This window comes from Sapajus apella, unplaced genomic scaffold (assembly GCF_009761245.1).
Source record: "Sapajus apella isolate SASKATOON/1434 unplaced genomic scaffold, GSC_monkey_1.0 scaffold36, whole genome shotgun sequence".
Classification (NCBI taxonomy): domain Eukaryota; kingdom Metazoa; phylum Chordata; class Mammalia; order Primates; family Cebidae; genus Sapajus; species Sapajus apella.
Genome location: NW_022436976.1, coordinates 34,142,814 through 34,160,973, shown reverse-complemented (window position 1 = coordinate 34,160,973; position 18,160 = coordinate 34,142,814). Strand labels below are relative to the sequence as shown.

The 18,160-nt window shown below is 39.8% G+C and overlaps 1 protein-coding gene across 7 annotated transcripts in view; it reads left to right on the top strand.

The window, feature by feature from the left end:
- Positions 1-18,160, top strand: part of OSBPL9 (oxysterol binding protein like 9) — a 171,305-nt gene that overhangs the window by 45,323 nt on the left and 107,822 nt on the right. The window lies entirely within an intron of this gene.

Below are 18,160 nucleotides of genomic sequence, written 5' to 3'. Positions count from 1 at the left end.
CAGTGGATGTAGATCAGTTTGAAACGACTGTGGATCTGGCTGCAGTTGGAGATTAAAAATTTTAAAGGATAAAAATCAGTAAAGGGAAAGAGTAATGGGCTGCTGCTGCTGCTGGCTTGTGTTTACAGAAGGTTGCTGATCTTCTTTATCAGGGAGTATGGTTCTGCTTCTGCATGAAGAATCTAAAGACTGATTTCGAAGGTTGCAGTGTTTGTCTGTGTAAAACTCAAAATATAAATTAAATTGAAGCTTAGTGGCAACCTTTGACTTAAAGGTTTTCCTCTGCTTCAAAAACTACAAGTTTGCATTCATTTCATCTGTATTTCTGTTTTGTCTGCCAGCCATCATTTCTCTGCTGTTATCCTTTTTATAGTTAAAAACACCTATGCCATCTGCCACTGCTATGTTTCGGCATTGCATTCTGTGGTTCACCGGTAGAAAGGGTAAGGTACTGTATGATCATTCTCATTTCATCTTGCTTTGAAAACTCTAAACCAGAAAATAAAAGTCAATTTTAATGATCCTGTCCTAAAGAACCTTTTGTCTGTTAGGAGTATCTGTTACTTTTAGTATTAATGGTTTTGTTATTTTGCCTTTTCAGAGTATCATTCTTTTATGATTAGAGCAGTCCAAGAAACTTAGAAATAAAAAGATTAGGAGAGGTTAGCACTTTCTCCCAACTACAAGTAACAGTGCACTGTTAGAGATGCTAGGTATGCCAAAATAAATACATATTAAATACATTTATTGCTTTAAAATGTTTTGGTTATGAAGTCTAACAGAGGCCAGATAGGTTATGTGAGGTATTTAGGCAGCTATTATCTTTTTGTGCTAGGATAGTGCAGTTATTTTTCTTTATTGTCTTGTTTCAGAAATTGACACAGTAATGAAAGATGCAGGTTATATTCAACAAACATAAACCAGTGTACTCAATAGTGATATCTCTAATACGTTCTTCTGCATATCCTTAAAGTATTTACTGTGTTTGGTGATATTATTTATTCAGAGCTGCTTAAATAATGATGCTCTCCTGAAATTTTCTGCTGTATTTAACTTCCTAAAACATTTTAAATCCTTTTATGAAAGCCCAGAGTCTTTATTTTTAGGTTAAATGTGTAATGCTGCTTATAAACCAAAGCAGATAATTCCTACACCCCGAAACTCTACTTGCATGAAGTTGAATATTTTAATGCATTTCAAGAAAGCTGCTGGGTGCAGGTAGGGCCGCAGTATGGAATTCTCTTGTCTGTAGTTGCTAAGGAGACACCTCCTTTGGACCCTCAGAAGTTGTATTGTTTACTTGTTTAAAGGAGAAGAGACTCAGATCTTTAGAGCAAAGGTACTTCTACCTTCTGATTTACTTTTAAATTATTTATCTCCCCATTAGCACTCTAATATTTATGTGGCTGATAAAACAAGAAATTTTCCTAAGGAAGGATTTAAATAATAGAGTTACAATTTAAATATTTTAAAAAATTGATTCATAATTCTGAAACTGTCAGAATATTCCGTTTATTTTCTGTTGTAGTAGTTATGAGAGTCTTAGCTCTGGATTCTGGATTTTGCAAAGAACTTGGTAAGACTGTATTTTGTGTTGTGAATAATGAGAGCTATTTCACATTCATAGGTTCTTGATCATAAAAACTCTGCAAATTTGATAAAAAGTTATCAGTGAGAGATCTTAAATTCTTGATTAGAACTGAACGCAAATTTTAGCTATATACGTGAACATATGTTTAAATGTGCTGAAGTTTTTATTGAATACACCAGGTTTTTTGAAAGCAAATGAAATATCAGTTCATGCATTTATAAAACAAATTCTACTCTTAGCTATTAAAGGGAAAGCTAGAGTTTGTTCAGATACATTCATTTATTCATTCAACATCTATTTTAGACATTATTCTGGGGATATAGTGGTATACAAAACAGATAAGACTCCTTGCCCTTTAGGTCATCCATTCCAATAAAAGAGAAAGGTAATCAACACGATAAGTTCATACAATATAAGTAAATGAAAGTGATAAGACCTAGGGAGAAAAACATAAAATAGGAAAGGAGAAAATGAAATAGAAGTTCATATGGGGAGGGGGAAGGTGTTGAAATTTTAAATAGGGTGGTTAGGGTAAGACTCACTAAGATGGTGCCTTTTAGAGAAAGAGCTGAAGAAAGTGAGGAAATAAGGTATATGGCTATGTTGGGGAGGGAGATGGGGTGGATACGTCATTTCTCTATCTGGAATGACGTACCCACTCTGCCTCCCTCCCCAACACTGTCATATACTTTGTTTTGTTTTTGTTTTTCTTTTTTTAGTTTATAGTCATATATTTGAAGAACAGCTGGAGGCCAGCTCTGGTTGGAGTGCAGATAACCATGGGGGAGAGAATGGGGGATGAAATCTGAGAGGACACAGGAAGTCCAGTCATATGAAGCCTTTATACGGGCATTGAATTTGACTGAGATAAAAGGCCATTAGAGGGTTTTGAGCAGAGGGGTAACATGGTGTGATTTATGTTTTAACAGGATGACTCTGGCCACTGTGTTGGGCGTAAAATTCAGAGGGGCAAGGGCAGAAGTCGGGAAACTATTTCTGCAGTAGGAGACTGTTGTAAACCAGAGGAGTGGTGGTAGTGCTCCCACATGTTAGTTAGCAGTGGAGATGGGGAGATAGCGAGAAGTGTTTGAATTGTGTGTATGTTTAATCAACTTTATTGAGGTATATTAACATATATCATAACTACCACCACAATCAAGATATAGATTCCATCATTCCAAAAGATTCCTTTATACCTCTGTCAGTCAGTTCCCAGCTCCAGCCCCTGGCCGTAAGCAACCACTGATCTGCTTTCTGTCATCGTAGAATAAATGTTTTGTTTGGAGAATTTCACATAAATGGAATCATACAGTATGTACTCTCTTGTCTGGCTTTATTTTAGCTCAGCATAATGTTTTTAAGATTCATCCATGTTGTTGCATATATTAGTAGTTCCTTTTATATTGCTAAGTAATATTCTGTTATATGATGGTGTATTTATTCTGAAGGTTGAGCTGTAGCATATGACAGAAAGACAAGTCTAGGTCAAGTAACAAGAATGGAGTTGCCATTAACTGAAGTGGAAGATCGCAGGAGGAACTAATTTGGGAAGGTGAGGGAAATGTGAGCATCAGGAGCTTGGCTTTGGACATATTTATTAAACAAGCTTTAGATATCCACCAAACAGGCAAATGGAGATGTCAAGTAGACAGTTGGAGTTCAGCGGAAAAGTTTGGACTGGAGAAATAAAGTTGGGAGTCATGGGCACATAGATGGTATATAAAGCCACAAGAATTTGGGAGTAAGTATGGAGAGAAAAGAGGTCCAACTACTGAGCCCTGGGGCACTCAGCATTTATTTAGAGGGCACAAGATGAGATAAAACCAGCAAGAGATCGAGAAGCAGCAGTCAAAAAGGAGGAGGAAAACCAAGGGAATATGGTATCCTGGAAGGCAATAAAAGGTGTTTCTAGGAGGAGAGAAGGATCAACAACTGTGTTAAATTCTACTGACAGATCAAGTAAGATGAGGATTGAGAAACAGTTGCAGGATTTAATAATGAGGAGTTTATTGATAACCCTGAGAAGAGTGATTTTAAGATAGGAGTATAGACAATGCATTCAAGTTTTGATGTAATGGGAAGATGAGAAACATAGCTGGAACTGGAAGGGGAAGTTGTAACAAGGGAGCTTTTGTTTTGTTTTTGTAGGATAAGAGAAAAAATAGCATTTCTATGTCGTTGGCAGTGATTCAGTAAAGAGGGAAGAATTGATGACGCAAGAGAGAAAGGAAAAAGTTGCTGGATCACTGTCCTGGAGAAAGCAAGAGTATGGGATTTAACACACAGGTGGGAGCAGTGTCTTTGGCTTGGAGCATGGACAGTTTATCTAAAGTATTATAACACAGCTGTGATTGTTGATGAGACCTTAAACAGATTAAAGCAGTGGTAATAGGGAGGAAAACAGACTAGATTTGATATTTTAAAAAATCTAGAGAACTGGGGCACAGTGGTGTGCACCTGTAGTCCCAGCTATTCAGGAGGCTGAGGCCAGAGGACCACTTGAGCCCAGGAATTTAAGATTGTAGTGTTCTATGATCACACCTGTGCATAGCCACTGCACTCTAGCCTGGGCAATGTAGTGATGCCCTGTCTCTAAAAAAAAAATTGTTTTAATCTATAGGAACCGGTGATTGCTCGGAAATGGGAGGTGAGAGAATTTGGGTACTAAGAGTGATGCTCTTGGCTTGGCTTACTGTTGGATACTGTTGTCAACAGCATCTCCCTCTCTCCCTTCCCTTTTTCTTTCTTTCTTTCTGTTTTTAGTTATATATATATATAAAATTTTATTTTATTTTATTATTTTTTTTGAGACAGGGCCTTGCTCTGTCCCCCAGGCTGGAGTGCAGTGGCATGATCATGACTCACTGCAGCCTCGACTTCCTGGGCTCAAGCGATCCTCCCACCTCAGCCTCCCAGGTAGCTGGGACTACTAAAAAAAAATTAGCCTGTACCACCATGGCCAGCTAATTTTTTTTAAATAAATTTTTTTATTTTAATAGTTATTTTTTGAGTTAAAACTCATATGTATATGTATGTTTAATCAACTTTATTGAGGTATAACTCATTATGTTGCCAGGGCTGGTCTTGAACTCCTAGGCTCAAGCAATCCTCCTGCCTTAGCCACCCAAAGTGCTGGGACTTCAGGTGTTAGCCATCGTGCGTCACTGTCAACATCTGAAGTAGAGCATATAGGAGAGCAGAGGTAGTGGTGAGAGGGACTTCTTATGTTTGAGGTGTCTGTGGGACACACAGATGATGGTAATTGGATCTGAGTCTGGGCTGGAAATGGAGATTTGTGGTCATCAGCATACTGCTGGTAGGTAGAACTAGAAGTTGAAAATATGAATGCCTAATGGTTAGGCAGGTAAGTACAGTCAGGTGCTGCATAAGAACATTTAGGTCAATGATGGACCACGTATAAGTTTTTGGTTCTATAAGATTATAATGCCGTATTTTTACTGTACTTTTTCTATGTTTAGATACACAAATACCATTGTGTTGCAGTTGCCTTCAGTATTGAGTGCAGTAACATGCTCTACAGCAGGGCATCCAATCTTATGGTTTCCCTGGGCCACGTTGGAAACAGAATTGTCTTGGGTCACACATAAAATATACTAACGATAGCTAATGAGCTGAAAATGAAAATTCCAGAAAAACCTCATAATGTTTTAAGAAAGTTTATGAATTTGTTTTAGGCTGCATTCAAAGCCATCCTATGCCACCTGCAGCCTGTGGGCCGCAGGTTGGACAAGCTTGCAGGTTTATAGCCTAGGAATGATAGCCAAACCCTATAGCCCAGGTGTGTAGTAGGCTTTACCATCTAGGTTCATGTACTGATGTTTGCACAGTGATGAAATTGCCTAATATACGCATTTCTCAGGACACATTTCTCAGAAGAGATTCCAGTCATTAAGCAGTGCATTACTGTAAATGAGCGAGGAGTATGGCTGCGTAAAGGCTAGCAAGTTGAAGCCGGGCGCAGCGGCTCACGGCTGTAATCCCAGAACTTTGGGAGGCTGAGACGGGCAGACCGCCTGAAGTCAGGAGTTTGAGACTAGCCTGGCCAACATGGTGAAACCCCGTCTCTACTAAAAATGCAAAAATTAGCTGGGTGTGGTGGTGCATACCTTTAATTCCAGTTACTTGGGAGGCTGGAGAATTGCTTGAACCTAGGAGGTGGAGGTTGCAGTGAGCCGAGATCGTGCCATTGCACTCCAGCCTGGGCAACAAGAGCAAAACTCTGTTTCAAAAAAAAAAAAAAACACTAGCAAGTTAGAGAGGTCACACCCTGTTTAAAAGGGGTAGCTGCTACTTAGTTCCAGACAGCTGTAGACTTGGAATGTTTGCCCAGTGTTGTCAGTTTATCCATTTTTTTCAAGAGAAGCCAGAAATTTCACTTTTTTTTTTTTTTTAAATGGGTGGACTTAAGCGTGTGTGTGTGTGTGTGTGTGTGTGTGTGAAATCTCCAGTTTAGAAATAATTTTTTATGTAGACCAAATAAAATGCATCTGTGGGCTAAATAAAACCTTTGGATTTTTAGTCTTTGATTAAAATCATGCTAGTAGTGGGTGTTATCCTTCTGGAAGATCAGAGCAAGAAGAGAGCTGATGTTTAAACCCTGGATCACACTAGGGTGGAACTGCTAACAGGCTCATAGGAATGATCATAGAGGTTAGGATGAAAGCTGTTAGCTTCAACCATATGAAATTACTTTTTTTGATAGGTGAAAAGTAGTTGCATATTAGCAGTTCATATGGCTCAATCTAATAGAAGACTAGTTCACACTAATAATTAGAAAAACTAATTATTTGAATTTTACCTTCAAATAAAATTTTATCTATTTAATGATTTAATATGTATCATGATTCATAATGTTACTGATAATATATTGGGATAATAATAATAATGGCCAGCATTTATTGAATGTTTATGGGTTTTAACTGAATAGTGTCTACCATAAAATAAGCATTTTAACTCATGCAGTTTTCCCAACCTTATGAAGTAGGTACTATTATAATATTAGTGTTTTTATTTTATTGATTAGAACGCTGGGAGCCACAGATACATAGCTAATAAGGCAGAACTGAAATTTGAACACAAACATTTGTGCCCTAGAGCCATTTTTCTCCTCACTGTTATAAACTATATTATAGAGATTTGTCAACTAGTTTACAGTTAACATTTATCAGAAAAGAAATTTAAGAGGCCGGGCATGGTGGCTCACACCTGTAATCCCAGCACTTTGGGAGGTTGAGGTAGGTGGATCACTTGAGGCCAGAAGTTTGAGACCAGCCTGGCCAACATGGTAAAACCCCGTCTCTACTAAAAGTACAGAAATTAGCCAGGCATGGTGGCGCATGCTGTAGTCCCAGCTACTTAGGAGGCTGAGGCAGGAGAATTGCTTGAACTTGGGAGGCGAAGGTTGCAGTGAGCCAAGATTGTGCTACTGCACTCCAGCCTGGGCAACAGAGTGAGACATCTTCTCAAAAAAAAAAAAAAAGGAATTAATATGAAATAAGGAACTTTAAATTACAATGCAGCTTAATGCAATTAAAATTTTTGGCAATAACTAGCCAGGAGTATAGGTGATGTGCTTGTAATCCCATATACTCAGAAGGTTGAGGTGGGAGGATGGCTTGAACTCGGGAGGCAAAGATTACAGTGAGCCAAGATCGTGCAATTGCACTCCAGCCTGGGTGACAGAGCGAGACTCCATCTCAAAAAAAAAAAAAAAAAAAAAAAAAAAATTTGACAATGACCACAAAAATAATGATAATTATGTGAAGTGATACATTTTTTAAAAATATATTTTATTGCACTTTAGGTTCTGGGGTACATGTGCTGAGCATGCAGGATTATTGCATAGGTACATACATGGCAATGTGGTTTGCTGCCTCCATTCCCACATCACCAATATCTGGCATCTCTCCTCATGTTATCCCTCCCCAACCTCCCTACCCCCTATTGTCCCTCCCCATTCCCACCAACAGACCCCAGTGTGTGATGCTCCCGTCCCTGTGTCCATGTGTTCTCATTGTTCAACACCCACTTATGAGTGAGAACACACAGTGTTTGATTTTCTGTTCTTGTGTCAGTTTGCTGAGAATGATGGTTTCCAGATTCACCCATGTCCCTACAAAGGACACAAACTCATTGCTTTTTATGGCTGCATAGTATTCCATGGTGTATATCTGCCACATTTTCCTTGTCCAGTCTATCATCGATGGGCATTTGGGTTGGTTCCAGGTCTTTGCTATTGTGAACAGTGCTGCAATGAACATATGTGTAGGGCATGTGTCTTTGTAATAGAACGATTTATAATCCTTTGGATATATACCCAGTAATGGGATTGCTGGGTCAAATGGAATTTCTATTTCTAGGTCCTTGAGGAATCACCACACTGTCTTCCACAGTGGTTGAACTAATTTACACTCCCACCAACAGTGTAAAAGTGTTCCTATTTCTCCACATCCTCTCCAGCATCTGTTGTCTCCAAATTTTTTAATGATCACCATTCTAACTGGCATGAGATGGTATCTCAATGTAGTTTTGATTTGCATTTCTCTAATGACCCTTGATGATGAGCATTTTTTCATATGTTTGTTGGCCTCATAAATGTCTTCTTTTGAAAAGTGTCTGTTCATATCCTTTGCCCACTTTTGAATGGGTTTGTTTTTTTCTTGTAAATCTGTTTTAGTTCTTTGTAGATTCTAGATATTAGCCCTTTGTCAGTTGGGTAGATTGCAAAAATTTTTTCCCATTCTGTTGGTTGCTGGTTCACTCTAATGATTGTTTCTTTTGCTATACAGAAGCTCTGGAGTTTAATTAGATCCCATTTGTCTATTTTGGCGTTTGTTGCTGTTGCTTTTGGTGTTTTAGTCATGAAGTCCTTGCCTATGCCTGTGTCCTGAATGGTTTTGCGTAGGTTTTCTTCTGGGGTTTTTATAGTGTTAGGTCTTATGTTTAAGTCTTTAATCCATCTGGAGTTAATTTTAGTGTAAGGTATCAGGAAGGGGTCCAGTTTCTGCTTTCTGCACATGGCTAGCCAGTTTTCCCAACACCATTTATTAAACAGGGAATCCTTTCCCCATTGCTTGTTTTTATCAGGTTTGTCACAGATCAGGTGGTTATAGATGTGTTGTGTTGCCTCCGAGGCCTCTGTTCTGTTCCATTGGTCTACATATCTCTGTTTTGGTACCAGTACCATGCTGTTTTGATTACTGTAGCCTTGTAGTGTAGTTTGAAGTTGAGTAGCATGATGCCTCCAGCTTTGTTCTTTTTGCTTAGGATTGTCTTGGCTATGCAGGCTCTCTTTTGGTTCCATATGAAGTTTAAGGTGGCTTTTTCCAGTTCTGTGAAGAGGGTCATAGGTAGCTTGATGGGGATAGCGTTGAATCTATAAATTACTTTGGGCAGTATGGCCATTTTCACAGTATTGATTCTTCCTAACCATGAGCATGGGATGTTTTTCCATCTGTTTTTGTCCTCTCTTATTTCCTTGAGCAGTGGTTTGTATTTCACCTTGAAGGGGTCCTTTGCATCCTTTATTAGTTGTATTCCTAGGTATCTTATTCTCTTTTTAGCAATTGTGAATGGCAGTTTGTTCTTGATTTGGCTCTCTGTTTGTCTGTTATTGGTGTATAGGAATGCTTGTGTTTCCTGCACATTGATTTTGTATCCTGAGACTTTGCTGAAGTTGCTTATCAATGTAAGGAGATTTTGGGCTGAGATGATGGGGTCTTTTAAATATACAACCATGTTGTCTGTGAATAGAGACAATTTGACTTCCTCCTTTCCTAATTGAGTATTCTGTATTTCTTTTTCTTGCCTGATTGCTCTGGCTAGAACTTCCAATACTGTATTGGATATGAGTTGTGAGAGAGGGCATCCTTGTCTGTGCCAGATTTCAAAGGGAATGCTTCCAGTTTTTGCCCATTCAGTATAATATTGGCTGTGGGTTTGTCATAAATAGCTTTTATTATTTTGAGATACGTTTGTCGATACCTAGTTTATTGAGAGTTTTTAGCATAAAGGGCTGTTAAATTTTACCAAAGGCCTTCTCTGCATCTATTGAGATAATCATGTGGTTTTTGTCTTTGGTTCTGTTTTTGTGGTGGATTATGTTTATAGACTTGCATATGTTGAACCAGCCTTGCATCCCCGGATGAAGCCTACTTGATTGTGATGGATAAGCTTTTTGATGTTCTGTTGCAATCAGTTTGCTAGTATTTTATTGAAGATTTTTGCATCTATGTTCATCATGGATATTGGCCTGAAGTTTTTTTTGTTGTTGTTGAGTCTCTGCCAGGTTTTGGTATCAGGATGATGTTGGTCTCATAAAATGATTTGGGATGGTTTCCCTCTTTTTGGATTGTTTGAAATAGTTTCAGAAGGAATGGTACCAGCTCCTCTTTGTCTGGTAGAATTTGGCTGTGAACCCATGAGGACCTGGGGTACATTTGTTAACTGGCTAGATCAAACCATTCCACAATGTGTATGTACTTCAAAATATCATGTTGTATGTGATAAATACAATTAAATAACAATACCAATTTGGCATTTTTAATGGTCTACATGTTCCATTACTTAGTAGAAATAGTAGTGGCGGTGGTGGTGGTGTTGGTGGTAGTTGGTAACAACTGCTATTACTACTACTAAATATCTGTTTTGAACCTGACGCCATATAATAGGCTGGAGTGCAGTAGTGCGATCTAGGTTCACTGTAACCTCTGCCTCCTGGTTTCAAGTGATTCTTCTGCCTCAGTCTCCCGAGTCGCTGGAATTACAGGTGCCCACCACCACCCCCTGCTAATTTTTGTATTTTTAGTAGAGATGGGGTTTCACCAGGTTGGCCAGGCTGGTCTTGAACTCCTCACCTCAGGCAGTCTGCCCGCTTCAGCCTCCCAGAGTGAGCCACCATGCCCGGCTTAATTTTTCTGTGTTCCTACTAATTAAAATAATGGTAATACAGCCATTTATGGAAAACAGGATGGAGGTTTCTCAAGAAACTAAAAATTGAACTGCCATATGATTCAGCAATTCCACTACTGCATGTAAACTGGGTATAAGATTGTCTCTCAGTATCTGTGGGAAATTGGTTCCAGGACCCCCACTCCCCACCCCCAGTACCAAAATCACAGATGTCCATACCCCTTATATTAAATGGCACAATATTTTTATAAACCTTTGCATATTCTCCTACATACTTGAAACCATCATTAGATTTCTAGATTACTTGCAGTACCTAATACAGCCTACATGCTATGTAAATAGTTGTCATACTATACTTTTAAAATTTGTGTTATTTTGGCTGGGCTTGGTGGTTCGCACTTGTAATCCCAGCACTTTGGGCGGATCATCTGAGGTCAGGAGTTTGAGACCAGCCTGGCCAACATGACAAAACCCTGACACTACCAAAAATAAAAAAAATTAACCAGGTGTGGTGATGGGTGCCTGTAATCCCAGCTAGGCAGGAGGCTGAGGCAGGAGAATTGCTTGAATCCGGGAGGCAGAGGCTGCCACCCAGCCTGGGCAACAGAGAGTCTCTGTCTCAAAAAACAACAACAAAAGTTGTATTATTTTTATTGTTGTGTTGTTATTTTTAATTGTTTCTTTTAAAAAATATTTTTAATCTTTAATTTGTTGAATCCATGGATGTAGAACCTGCAGATCCAGAGGGCCAACATAGATCCAAAGGAAATGAAATCAGTATGTTGAGGAGATACATAATGCACTGCCCACATTCACTGCAGCATTATTCACAGTTGCCAAGATATGGAATCACTCTAATTGTCCATCAATAGATTAATGGATAAAGAAAATGTGTATATTATATACACAATGGAATACTATCCAACTTTCCTTATTCCTTTCTAATTTTTTTTGGCCAGGAACAGTGTGTTGAGACCAGTTTTTTGTTTTTGTTTTTTTTTTTTGAGATGGAGTCTTGCTCTTATCATCCAGGCTGGAGTGCAATGGCACAATCTTGGCTCACTGAAACCTCTGTCTCTGGGTTCAAGCAATTCTCCTGCCTCAGCCTCCCAAGTAGCTGGGATTACAGGCACCTGCCATCATGCCTAATTTTTGTATTTTTAGTAGAGATGGGGCTTTACTGTGTTGGCCAAGCTGATCTCGAACTCCTGACCTCATGATCTGCCCATCTTGGCCTCCCAAAGTGCTGGGATTACAGGCATGAGCCACCACGCCTGGCCAAGACCAGTTTTTTAAAAGAAGGAAATCTTCGCCAGACTTGGTGGCTTACCACTGTAATCCCAGCACTTTGGGAGGCTGAGGAGGGCAGATCACTTGACCAGGAGTTGGAGACCAGCCCAACCAACATGGCAGAACTCCATCTCTACCAAAAACACAAAAATTAGCCAGGCATGGTAACCCATGCCTGTAATCCCAGCTACTCAGGAGGCTGAGGCAGGAGAATCACTTGAACTTGGGAGGCGGAGGTTGCAGTGAGCCAAGCCCGCACCCATGCACTTGAGCCTGCGCAACAGAGCAAAACCTGTCTAAAAAAAAAAGGAAATCTTGTCATTTTTGATAACATGGTTGAGCCTGGAGGACGTTGTTCATTTAAATGTATAGACATTAAAAATTGAACTCATAGTAGCAGAGTAGAATGGTGGTTACCAGGGGCTGGAGGGGGTGAATGTTAAGGAGACATTGGTCAAAATGTACAAAATTTCAGTTAGACAGGAGGAATAAGTTCAAGAGATTTGTTTGTTTGTTTGTTTATTGAGACAGGGTCTCGCTCTGTCACCAAGGCTGGAGTGCAGTGGCACAATCATAGCTCATTGTAACCCTAAACACCTGGGCTCCAGTGATCCTTCCACCTCAGACTCCTGAGTAGCTAAGACTACCCAATGCCCAGCTAATATTTTTTATTTTTTATTTGGTAGAGGCACGGTCTCACTATGTTGCCTCGGCTAGTCTCAAACTCCTGGCCTCAAGTGATTCTCCTACTTTGGCCTACCAAAGTGCTGGTCTGAGCCAACATAATAACAATGTACTATATTCTTGCAAACTGCTAATAAAGTAGTTTTTTTTTTTTTTTTTTAAAGACAGAGTCTTGCTGTGTTATCAGGCTGGAGTGCAGTGGCGCCATCTCTACTCCTGCAACCTCTGCCCCAAGGTTCGAGTGATTCTCCTGCCTCAGTCTCCTGAGGAGCTAGGACTACAGGGACACGCCACCATGCCTAGCTAATTTTTGTATTTTTAGTAGAGATGGGATTTCACTGTGTTGGCCAGGATGGTCTCCATCTCATGACCTCATGATCTGCCTGCATTGGCCTCCCGAAACGCCGGGATTACAGGTGTGAGCCACTGCACCTGGCCAAGAAAGTAGATTTTAAGTGTTCTCACCATGAAAAAGAAGTATGTGAGGTAATATATCTGTTAATTGGCTTGATGGAGCCATTCCACAATGTACATATTTCAAGATAACATGTTTTACATTATAAATCTGTGAAATGTTTATTTGTCAATTAAGGGGAAAAATTTATTTATTTGTTTATTTTTGAGGTGTATTCTTGCTCTGTCACCCAGGCTGGAGAGCCATCTGGAGAGCCCAGTGGTATGATCTGGGCTCACTGCAACCTCTGCCTTCTTGGTTCAAGTGATTCTCCTGCCTTAGCCTCCCCATTAGGGGATTACAGGCACTCGGACCATGCCTGACTAATTTTTTTTTTTTTTTCAATTTTTAGTAGAGACAGAGTTTCACCATGTTTAGCAGGCTGGTCTCGAAATCCTGACCTCAAACGATCCACTTGCTTTGGCCTTCCAAAGTGTTGGGGTTACTGGTGTGAGCCACCACGCCTGTCCAAGAAAACAATTTTAAAAAAGAATAGTAGAATAGAATGCAAAATATTTTCAAATAGTTGCCTAAACACTGCTCTTTTGTTTTTCTTTTTTCTTTTCTCAACAGAATCTAGCTCTGTCACCCATGCTGTAGTGCAGTGGCACAATTATAGCTCACTGTGGCCTTGAACTCCTGGCTCAAGTGATTCTTCTTCTTTAACCTCCTGAGTAGCTGGGACTACAGGCACGTGCCACCATGCCCAGCTAATTTAAACAATTTTTTTTTGTAGACACATGTTCTCTTTATGCTGCCCAGGTTGATCTCAAACTACTTGCCCACCTCGGTTTCCCAAAGTGCTGGAATTATAAGCTTCGCCACCGCATACCTGGTGGAACACTGCTTTTCAAATGGATGTTGTATTGCTGCAAGAACTGAGTCATTGCCTCGCAGGATTTGTACAATGTAATGGCACAAAACGTCCATTCGTTGCTATATGTAAGAAAATTGGAATTTTTGTCTGACGAGTCTGTACAAGAAAGTGCAGTTTATATGAAAGTTGAGTAGTCAAGTAATGCTATGTTATCTCTTACCTCAAGAAACATTAGGGGCACAATTTTAAAAAAGAATAGTAGAATAGATTACAAAATATATTCAAATAGTTTCCTGAACTACTTGAGAGACAATGATGCATTAAATGGTATGGGCTTATATGGGCTTGTAAGAGCAATAGGAGTTAAGGGAAGGGAATGATGAATGGACCCCAAATTTGAGTCAGAAAAGTACATTTGTTATGGTAGAAGTCAGAGGATTGAAGACCTACAGCTCTTCCCGAGGGAGCCCTTAGACACTTTTAGAAAATACCAGTACTCAATTTATTCCCTTCTTGTCATACATCCATTTTTATTGTCAAGAAATATTTGAGTGTTTATTGTGTATCAGGCACTAAGTTGGTTTCTGAGTATAAAGGGTGAGCAAAGCAACATGCCTAATCCCAAGGTTTTCACATTTTGAAAATCATCCTTCTAGAAGAGGCTTTCCGATTGCACACAATTTCAGGCAGTTCTCAGAACCAGGTTAAATATCTCTGAGTTGATCCTCTGGTACTTCTGGTATGTGTAGACTGCACTCATCCTTGTTTTTACTTTTCGACTGCCAACTGGTAAATTCTCTAAGAAAATGCTTACTTCTAACATGATAATCTTTTTTTTTTAAGATGGCATCTCACTCTGTTGCCTAGGCTGGAGTGCGGTGGCATGCTCTTGGCTCACTGCAACCTCCGCCTCTGGGGTTCAAGCAGTTCTCCTGCCTTAGCTTCCCAAGTAGCTGGGATTACAGGTGCGTCATCACACCCGGCTAATGTTTGCATTTTTGTAGAAATGGGGTTTCACCATGTTGGCCAGGCTGGTCTCAAACTCGTGACCTCAAGTGATCTGTCTGCCTTGACCTCCTGAAGTGCTGGGATTACAGGTGTGATCCACCACACCCGGCCCCTACCATAATTATTTTTGTCTTTTCAACCTCCTCCATTAACCTCTTACAAAAGACTTCTACAAGGCATTCATTCTTATGATCATGGTGCTTTCATGAATATACTCCATATGTAACATTGATCCAGCATATAAATTAAAGTTGAGTTTTATCATTACATTTTCTTAATATTAAATTTGGGACCATAAGACAGTTTGAATACCCAGGAAAAAAGAAATCAAATTCAAATAAATATAAGAAAGGCTCTGTCTTTGCCAGGGGACTGGCTTTAATGAGGACATCTGCTTTTGGTGACTGCCTAGTGGGAGGAATCAGGGGATCATGCAAAAGAAAATTGAACTGGTCCTTGATTATGGATGATTTAAATCAAGTGGAGATATGTGTCAATGGGACTTTTTATTGGAGATGATGATTGTAAATTTTTTCTGGAGAAGATTATTATGATATAGAAGTTAGCCTCTGGTGCATAAAAAAGGGGTGCAGAGGATGCAGATGCTTACTTAGGGTTCAGTTAATGTTGTGCTAGGGACTATATTTCTCCTAGGTACCTCACACCTACTTAAAAAGTAGATATTTTTATTCCCATTTTATAGATAAGGAAACTGAGGCTTATATAAGTTTTTATTCCATGTCACATGTAGGAAATGGCAGAGCCTGGACTCAAACCTATGCTTTTTTCATCACATGGTGCTGCTTGTTCATGCCTTTCCTTCCTTGTTACCTTTGGCCACACTCATGTTTGTCTCTTTTGCCATACCTTAGCCTCTTTGCAGCTCTAGCTTCACTGCTGTTCTCTCTGCTAAACAGCATAGCACGCTTCCTACACTGATTGTATTAGCAATGTTTTCTTGCTGTCAGGTGGTTTTGGTTGTCACCTTTCTCCTGTGCTTAGTGTATATTTATCTTGTCTCTGGGCAGGGCCCAGCTGAGGCAAAGGAACTGGAGCACTGATTGGAAAAGATGGGCTTGAGTCATGGCATGAGGCATGAGATGAGCAAGTATGTCACCAAGTTTGTGGGAGGTTTGGAAACCTGGCCAGAGAAAGGCCTAGGGATGCTCCCCATATGGATTTAAGGGTCAGGGAGTCAAACATTGACCTGAACCCAATTTAATTTTAATCCTGTTCTAATGCACAGTTCTCTTACTATATCAACTGAGGGAGTATTCCAGGTTGTTGAGGGAGACAAACCAGTATGTTTTCTCATATTTACTCCTTTGCAGAACTCCTGCTTTCCAAAGAAGACTGAATGTAAAGCATGGGGTTACCAGTAAAATAAGGATGCCAATGCTGACTCTGGAAGTGTGAGATTAGAGAAATACATGTAAATACTCAACGTGATGCCTGCCAAATAGCAGGGCTTGAAACACCATAGCTGCTGCTGTTACTTTGTATGAATTTACTTGTGATAATGTTGCTGCTGTTTCTGAGATTCCCCATTTCTCCTTTTTCTAGTCTAGGGTTTGGCCTGGAGATAACCCAAAATAGGTTCTTGAAAATCTCACACGCTGAGGAATGGCACAAGGGATACAGAGCTTATTGAGTGCTATTCATGGAGTCTCTGTTTGATAGGAGAGTGATCAATGAGCATAGCAGCTGGTACAGCAGGAACTGTACCAAAGGCTTAATTATATTTTCTCATTTAATTCTTTTAACAACCCCAAAGACAACTATGAGGAAACTTAAGCATAGAATGCTAAATAACTTATCCACTGTATATAGTTTTGAACAAATAATTATAGTACAACATGTTGTATAGAGACCTGTGGATGTGTTGAAGAGAAAACTAGTAGAGGCAAGGAAAAGCTTCACAGAAGAGATAATATTTGATGTGGGTTTTGAAGGATGAAATAGAGGTGGAGATTGGCAAGGATAGAAGTGGAAAGAAGGATCATTCAGCAACCTGCAGAGAAAGGGGCAGCATATTCTAAGTAAAGGGAACCTTGTGTGAATGAGCTTGGAAGTGTGGAAAAGGATGACTTGTTTGAGAAATGTAAGAAGTGCCCTGTATTTTAGAATACATGGGAGGTGAGGAGGAGGAGGCTTGAGTTGAGCTGGAACTAGATAGATTATCAAAGATCTCATACACCAGAATGGTAGGTTAAAATACCTTTTCTGTAAATTAGGAAAAGGCAAATTTTAGTCAGGGAAGCCTCCTTATCACATTTGTGGCTCAGAGGGAACAGTAGGAACTAGTAGTGAAGAGAAGTGAGATTGGAGGAAAGGAGCCTAGTGTGGAGCTTACTGCAGAGGCTCTGGTGAAAGGTGATGAAGGTTTGAACCAGGGCAGTAACGGTAGTTGCTTTTACTTACACAGGATACACCCTGATTATCAATGGACAGACTGAATGGAATATGACTATTTTAAGTATAAAAACTGATGCTTGACCATGTTCTCTGTGTGGGAGTTTTGAGATACCTCTCAAAACTTTTGAGTATGAATCTTTTAGGAGTTTACATTTTCAACTAATGAGATAAGTCAGGGTAATGCCATAAATGCAGCGTACAACTGAATTTTAGCAATGTGGACGGATTGGTTCATGGTAGAGAGAAGTGAATCTGAGTCATAGCCTATCTGAAGAGAAATACCTTTTTGTAGCTTTATATATAGAAACTAGAACTAAGTTTAACATCGTTGTCCAATGTATCTTTTCTGGCATGATTTATTATCAGTAAGAATTACTTGGGCCAGGCATGTATGCCTATAATCTCAACACTATGGGAGTTTGAGGCAGGAGGATTGCTCAAGCCCAGGAGTTCAAGACTGGCCTGGGCAAAAAAGTGAGACCCTTTTTATAAATTACCAGGTCATGGTGGTGTGTGTCCCTAATCATAGCTACTTGGGTGGCTGAGGTGGGAGGATCACTTGAACCTAAGAGTTCGAGACTGCTGTGAGCTATGATTGTGCCAGTGCATACCAGCCTGGGCAACAGAGCAAGACCCTGTCTTTAAAAAGTAAAAATAAACTAAAAAAAAAATTTTTTTTAATAATTTAAAAAAATGTTTTTCTTTGGGAGGCCAAGGTGGGCAGATCACAAGGTCAAGAGATCGAGACCATCCTGGCCAACATAGTAAAACCCCATCTCTATTAAAATACACCAAAAAAATTAACTTGGCGTAGTGGCTTGTGCCTATAGTTCCAGCTACTCGGGAGGCTGAGGCAGGAGAGTTGCTTGAACCCAGGAGGCAGAAGTTGCAGTGAGCTGAGATCACACACCACTGCACTCCAGCCTGGTGCCTGGTGACACAGCAAGACTCTGTCTCAAAAAAAAAAAAA